Source organism: Tamandua tetradactyla, chromosome 4 (assembly GCF_023851605.1).
Source record: "Tamandua tetradactyla isolate mTamTet1 chromosome 4, mTamTet1.pri, whole genome shotgun sequence".
Classification (NCBI taxonomy): Eukaryota; Metazoa; Chordata; class Mammalia; order Pilosa; family Myrmecophagidae; genus Tamandua; species Tamandua tetradactyla.
The window spans coordinates 144,654,128-144,660,823 of record NC_135330.1 but is presented as its reverse complement, the minus strand read 5'-3'; the positions used below and the strand labels follow the sequence as shown (position 1 = coordinate 144,660,823).

At 39.7% G+C, this 6,696-nt stretch overlaps 1 long non-coding RNA gene across 1 annotated transcript in view; it reads left to right on the top strand.

Annotated features, from left to right (window-relative positions):
• The first annotated feature begins 379 nt into the window (after positions 1-379).
• Positions 380-6,696, top strand: part of LOC143679405 (uncharacterized) — a 166,416-nt gene continuing 160,099 nt past the window's right edge. Inside the window, exons 1-2 of the long non-coding RNA XR_013173720.1 lie at positions 380-493; positions 949-1,303. This is a non-coding gene — a long non-coding RNA (uncharacterized LOC143679405). The remainder of the gene's footprint in view (positions 494-948; positions 1,304-6,696) is intronic.

Here is a 6,696-nt window from a genome sequence, read left to right as displayed (position 1 = left end):
ACCAAAGAGCAAATTCATATTACAAATGATTGACTACTGGGTAGCAAGGGGAAGTTGTAGATGAAATGTCATTTACCCTCTCCAATTTAGATACTACAGAATCTACTACAGAAGACATCGTTTCCAAGAAGAGTAATCTTTATCCAAGAAGAGTAATGAAACTAGTAGAAGGACAAGGTGAACACATCTCAACAAAGAACTACTTGCTTCATAGAAGTGCAATGGAATCTGGTCAATGGGAGCATGCTAAAAGGAACTTGCATTTATGATAATATCCATTATTTGCCAGGCACCACTTTCTATTACCTCATCTAATCTCACAAGGGTTTGATGAGGTAGATATTTTTGTTCCCTTTTAAGAAAAAGATGTGAAGTTCAGAATGTTTAAATAACTTCACCTAACATCAAAGATTTTAAATAACAAAGCCAAGATAAGAATATAGGTTCATCCACCTCCAAAGTAAATGGTTTTCTCACCTATATTTTACTGTAGGTAAAGAAACTTATTTTCTAAAAAATTAATAATTTTAAGTAATAGAAAATTAAAGCTTAGCATATTTTGAAGCCCTATCCCTACTGTGAAATACCATGCATATTTCTGTAGTAGCTAGAAAATACATTGGAGAAAATCCCCTCCACCCCCCAATTATACCAAACAAATGATATTACAATTACATAAGAAGTCGACCATTTCAGTCTAGCCGGTGGCTTGGCTTCTTGTCCAAACCTCACAATGAAATATGCAGACTTTCTGGAACCACATATTAAAATCTCTGCAGTTGAATCAGCCCTTCTTCTTTCTGAGTAACCTAAACTCAATACTATTCAGCATATTAGAGAACACCAGGGATGAGGTCTTTAAAATCCAGTGTCAAAAGGTGGATATCTGATAATCATCACCTTAACTTCACACTCATGAAAACTGGCTTTGTTCTAATTTATTCACAGGCTTAACGGTCTGTCCTGGAATGAGGTGCCCTGTTTTAGAGTCTTTTAAAAAGAGATCAAAACAAAATTTGGCATAAGTATAAATTCTTGTGTAATCTGACTCTGAAGACAATTTCTAAATAGAAGTACCAAAAATATTGGGTGATCCCAATATTTGAATTAGGTGTAATCTCCAAGGTGACTATTTGAATGACAGCACTCATTTGGGGCATTGAATTTGGCCTATTTGCTGTGGTTGCTGAAGAGTTTTAAGAACACTGAATGTGGAGTCAGAAAACGTTCATGTGATCCTGGCACCGCATCCCGGCAATCTAGAGGCGCCATTTACATTCTGGCGCTACCTGAGAAGTAGCAGGTAAGACACCCCACTTAGCTGGAATCCTTTCTTAATTTGTTACACCGGTTGAATAACACCTCTTGAAATTGTTATGTTAATAAAGTGAACCTGAGTATGTAAAAGTGTCAAAACAGCAAAGCTCTAGACTATGATAACTCATTTATAGTTAACCTCTAAGTTAATATCGCAGTTTAAAACCAGGCTTTCAAATTGTCCTGAAACATCAGTGATACTAATAATTAGCCTTAGTCAGAAATTCCAGATTCACTTGTGTGTGTGTGTATGCATGTGAGGTCCAGTTATTTTTGTGCTCAGTTTGATAGATAAAGCCACTGTAAGATGCATTTGCTCAAATTTATGAGCTGCAGAGGACTGGTGGATACTGCTTGCTTTGAATACATGAAACTAGATCTCAGCACTTGAAATGGGCTCACTTTATTTTTGTCTAGAATTAATGAGATTAGAATAAAACTGAATAAACATACTTAGAACCTGGTACTTTGCAAGCCATAATGGTATTTTAGAAAATCAGAAATAAAAACAAGTTCACTGTGTACAGGACTGAGTTGGTAAAAGAGTAGGACAAGAACATGTTAATTGTATTGATGCACTCAAATGCATTTTTGGAGATTTCTAATTGCGGTGGGATTGTACCATCAACAGAGACAGAAGGAAGAAATGAGGGCTAAGGGCTCAGTTCCTTCCTAATCCCAGTTGGTTCACAGAAGCTACTTTGAGTTTCTGGTTACCAGTACTGCATAGTGGTCTTAGAATACCCTCACTGCTCCTAGCAGAGGTGAATAACAGTGCTAGCTTCGCTAAGTTATTTAACCTATCTTTGCCTTGGGTTCAGCATCTGTAAAAAGAGGAAAATAATAGAACCTATCTCATCATACATGTAAAGCCCTTACAAAGGTATGATGCTGTAAAATACAATGTTTAAAAGCATAAATTCTAGAACTAAATGGCCTATGTTCAAATCCCAGCTCTACCACTTATTAGCTAAGAGATCCCGGGAAAATTAGTTAACCCCTCCATACCTTGCCAAAAACGGGGCAATGACAGTACTGACTTCATAGGATTATTGTGAGGATTGAATTAGTTAATACATGTATAGTTGTATAAACAGAGCTAGCTCCTAAGAAGTGTTATATAAACACACAGAATGCTATTATATTATTACTTGTGTCCTGGAAATACTACAAATACTGCTTGTAAGACTATGAAAATGGAAATGACAAAATTTCCAACATTAGTATAACTTTTATTCCACTGTTTGGTTCTATTAGGTGTAAAAATCATACAATATTAATGTTAGGAATTTCTTTATTTTATAGATTTAATATTTTGGCAATGCTCCTCATATAACATTTTCTCTTTTTTTTTAAGATTAGATATTGATATATCTTTTACCAAACCTCTATTAAGATCATTTGCCTCCTGATTTACTTAAACTTTATTTATTTTTATTTTTATTGACAAAACATATCAATATACAAACACAAACATTCTTAAATTATGAACATTCCATTCTTGGCATATAGTCAGTGACTCACAATATCATCACATAGTTGTATATTCATCACCATGATCATTTCGTAGAACATTTGCATCACTCCAGAAAAAGAAATAAAAAGAAAAAAGAAAAAAACTCATGCATACCATACCCCTTACCCCTCCTTCTCATTGACCACTATTAAACTTTATTTTTCTTTAATTCCTCTATATCCAATTCTTTTCTCCCTCTGAATGCAAAATTTTATTGATGTAAATGAGTTTTAAAGCCTGCGTAAAGAAAAGATTTGCACATACTGGGAGGATGATAAATGGACTAAATGTTTGTTCACAACAATTTTTGATTCCATCTGTACCCCATTTTTTTCACAATGTTCATTGTAATGTTTCTGCCATTCATTTATTCATTCGGTATTCAATGAGCAGACATGTCGGGTACCATGCTGGGAGGTAGACAACAATGATTCTGACAGCTGGGTGGTGGTTTTCAGCTTGCAAATCGTTTTTATGGATATTAAATTCATTCACTCCTCAGAGGCACATACTTCACTTAACCCCAGTTCTGCCTCCCTTTTTGACTTTATTCTGTTCATATTCCTCATTCCTTTTCTCAAATCTTTGGTGGGCAGGCTCTTTACTAAGTGCTTTGATATAAAGGGGTAGGGGAAGATGTTTGGAAGAGAAGGTAGAAAAGGAGAGGAAAAATGTAAAACATGAAAATTTAATTCAGAGATGTTTCCTATACCCCACACTTTCAGGTAAAAGGACGAAGTATTTCTGAGGCACACTGTTTTTATTTAGTAAGGTACAAAGAGCCACCTGAAGAGCAGCAATGGCCTTTCATGCACTCAACACTGGAAACTGGGCTGAGACTAGACATAGGCCAGTGGTTTCCCAAATCCTCTCCTTCTTCTAATAAAGCCTATTGGTCATACTGGAGATGCCAGATTTATGACCGCCTTTCCCCCCACAAACACCCGGGCCTCAAGTCCCAGCATCAAAGTATTTCCTCTTGAATTTTGTGACATCAACCAATAGGCAAGAAATAGTATACAGAAAATTAACCAGAAAACTATTCCTTCCGTCTCACCTCACCTGTTTCATTCATTTCATGTTTCTCATGCACAACTCAGGCTCTTGTAAGGAAGAGTCAATGGGCTTTCCTGCAGTAGACTAGCTCAAGAATATGCTGTCTCAACAAGAGGAGGACGGCGATAGTACACTGCTTGTGTATAGGCTCGCAGTATCACTCACTTTTCAGCTTGTGATAATCTCTTCAAGAGTACTTTGGAGATTCACAGGACATACACTAAAGTTCTACTGGGAAACAAACCGAGTTTGCTTTGCCCTGTGTCTGGAATGCTCTTCCCCCAGAACTTCCCATGGCTGTCTCTTCCTCATCATTCAGTTCACATGTCACTTTCATGGAGAGGTTCTCCAGACACTCTATAAAAGTAGTATCCTCACACTCGGTCCCTCTATCCCATGTCACTCCTTTGTTTTCTTTGTGGCACTTATCATCTGAAATTGATGATGAAATCTGCCTCTTTCACAAGACTGAAAATTCCAATAAGACAAAGATTTCTTTTTAAAAATGCACTGCTGGGAATTTAATAGTAGGCCTTTAATAAATATTGGTGGAACAACAGATATTTTATATTGAATGTTTGTTATATGCCAACTCTGTTCTAGGTTATGGTGTTGCAGCAGGGAATTAAGCAGACAGAAATCTCTGAACTCTTGGAATTTACATTCTAATGCAGGAAACAGACAAACACATAAGTAAAATCCCTAGTGTGGAGGCAGGGGAGTGGGGTAATGCCAGGGTAGGGGGGAGAGGTGGGGATGAGGGGATAAGTGATTTAGGCAAAATGAACAGCAAGTTCAAAGGCCCCCAGGGGACCATAAGGGCCTAATGCCTGAAGCCAATGAGTTCCTGGGGGAGTGTGGGGTGGCTGTGGGGTGGCTCCAGATCTGATCATGTAGAGTTTTGTAGGCTGGTGAAAGGACTTTATGCTTCACTCCTGTGTGAGACAGGAAGCTGCTGAGGAGCTTTTGAGCGGAACCGCATGGTCTGATTTAGGTTATAATGGGAATGCTGTTTTGTTCTGATGAGAAAAGACTATGGGGGCAAAGGTGCAGGTAGGGGACAATGAAATAATCCAGGCAAGAGATGACAGTGGCTTGGTCCAGGATGGTGGCAGGGAGATGGTGAGATGTGTTAAGAGTCTGGAAATATTTCAAAGGTAGGGCTGACAGATTTGCTGATACAATGGATAAAGTAATGATGAAAAAAAAAGTGTGAAATTGATACAAGGAAGGCTTTTCTTGGATTTAAAGAAAAGAGACTGGTTTTGTCAGGTCTGTGACACTGATATAACAAATAGTAGCACAGCCACCCAGGAATTCTGCATTGGAACTTGGAACTTTTGTGTCGTCTATTATTTATGGCAAAGAACAAAACAAAATGGAATGGTGAAATATATTCAGTAACAGAAACTGTTCTTGCAGTTAAGCAAGCTGGTTTGGGGCTTAATCTTATTTCAGCATACTGCCATAAGTAAATTAATTGTTCAGCAGACAAACATTTCTAAATAAAAATGCACAACCCTGAGGAGACTGGAAAGTTCGTTGAGTAGTTACACAAAAGGGTAAACATTATTAGCAAGAACCAGGGTCTCACCTGATTTATCAAGATTGAAGATCTGTACTTCAAATTGATCTGATGACTGCTCACACCTCTGGGTCTCTGCCTCCTGCGCTGCACTGAAGACAGCTTCTTCGAGAATATTCAAGTTTGCATTCCTTACCTAGTATAGAGCCTGGTCTGTAGGTGCACAACAAATACTAACTCTTCATTGCTCTCTCCTGGTCTCTCTATATAGTGCTCAGGAACACTTTTCGAATTAAACAAACAAAAAATTAATTTCTTTTACAAAAGTCAGTGATTCGATTTTCTCAAAATAATGAAACGTAATGGATGCCAACATGTGTAACGAGCAATCAATCCCTAGGTCCCTTCTGAGCAGGCAGCCAGGGAAGGCTTCCAGGGGGAGAAGGAATCCTGCAGGCTGAGACCTGAAGCGAATGTAGAGCGAGAAAGATTCAGAGAATACTGGATTCAGACATATGTGCAAAGGCCTGAGACTGGAGGGAACCTGGAACACCCTGAACCGAATGACCGATGCACGCAGAACCCAGGCGCTTGGATCTTTGAGTGGATAAATATGTTAAAGGAGAGCCAAAGGCTGAACGGTGCCTTTATAAATTGCTTTAGATCTGCAAACCCTCTGAGTTTTATAGAACAATTCACTCAGGGCCAAAAGGTACCCAGAGATGGTGCGTTCCTGTCAGTCCACTATACCCATTCCCTGTAGAACGGCTTCTAAGGCGCTCAGTAGGTAAGACGCCTCGGCTGCAACCCTCAGGGGAAGGCGCCCTTAAGTCACTCTTTTAGCTCGCCTTAGTTCCCTTGGTTGCTATTTCTGCTCATTCCACCCCCCCCCCCCATTTTAGTGTCTCCCAACCAATGACTTTGTCTCCGCACCCATAAAATCGGCTATCGAAGAGCGTCCTGCAGCAGAACGCTCTAAGTTAGCCTTTTATTTCTAGGATTTACTCGAAGCCATTGAGTAACGAGAACAATATCTGGCGGCCACAACTCCCCACCCCCCCACCCCCCATGGGGCGGCTCCTGTGACTCTCCAGCTTTTTCTTCTATCTCAAGTACGTTCATCGACACAGCAATTCAGTTCAGAACAGCTAGTTCCGGGGGGCGGCCCGGCCGGAGGCGTCCACGCCCTTCCCCTCTCCCGGGCTAGGCCAGAAAGTTGACATCCTCCTTCCAGAGTCAGCGGGGGCGGGGAGGAGTCGGGTGGGGTGTCAGGGAGCGCAGT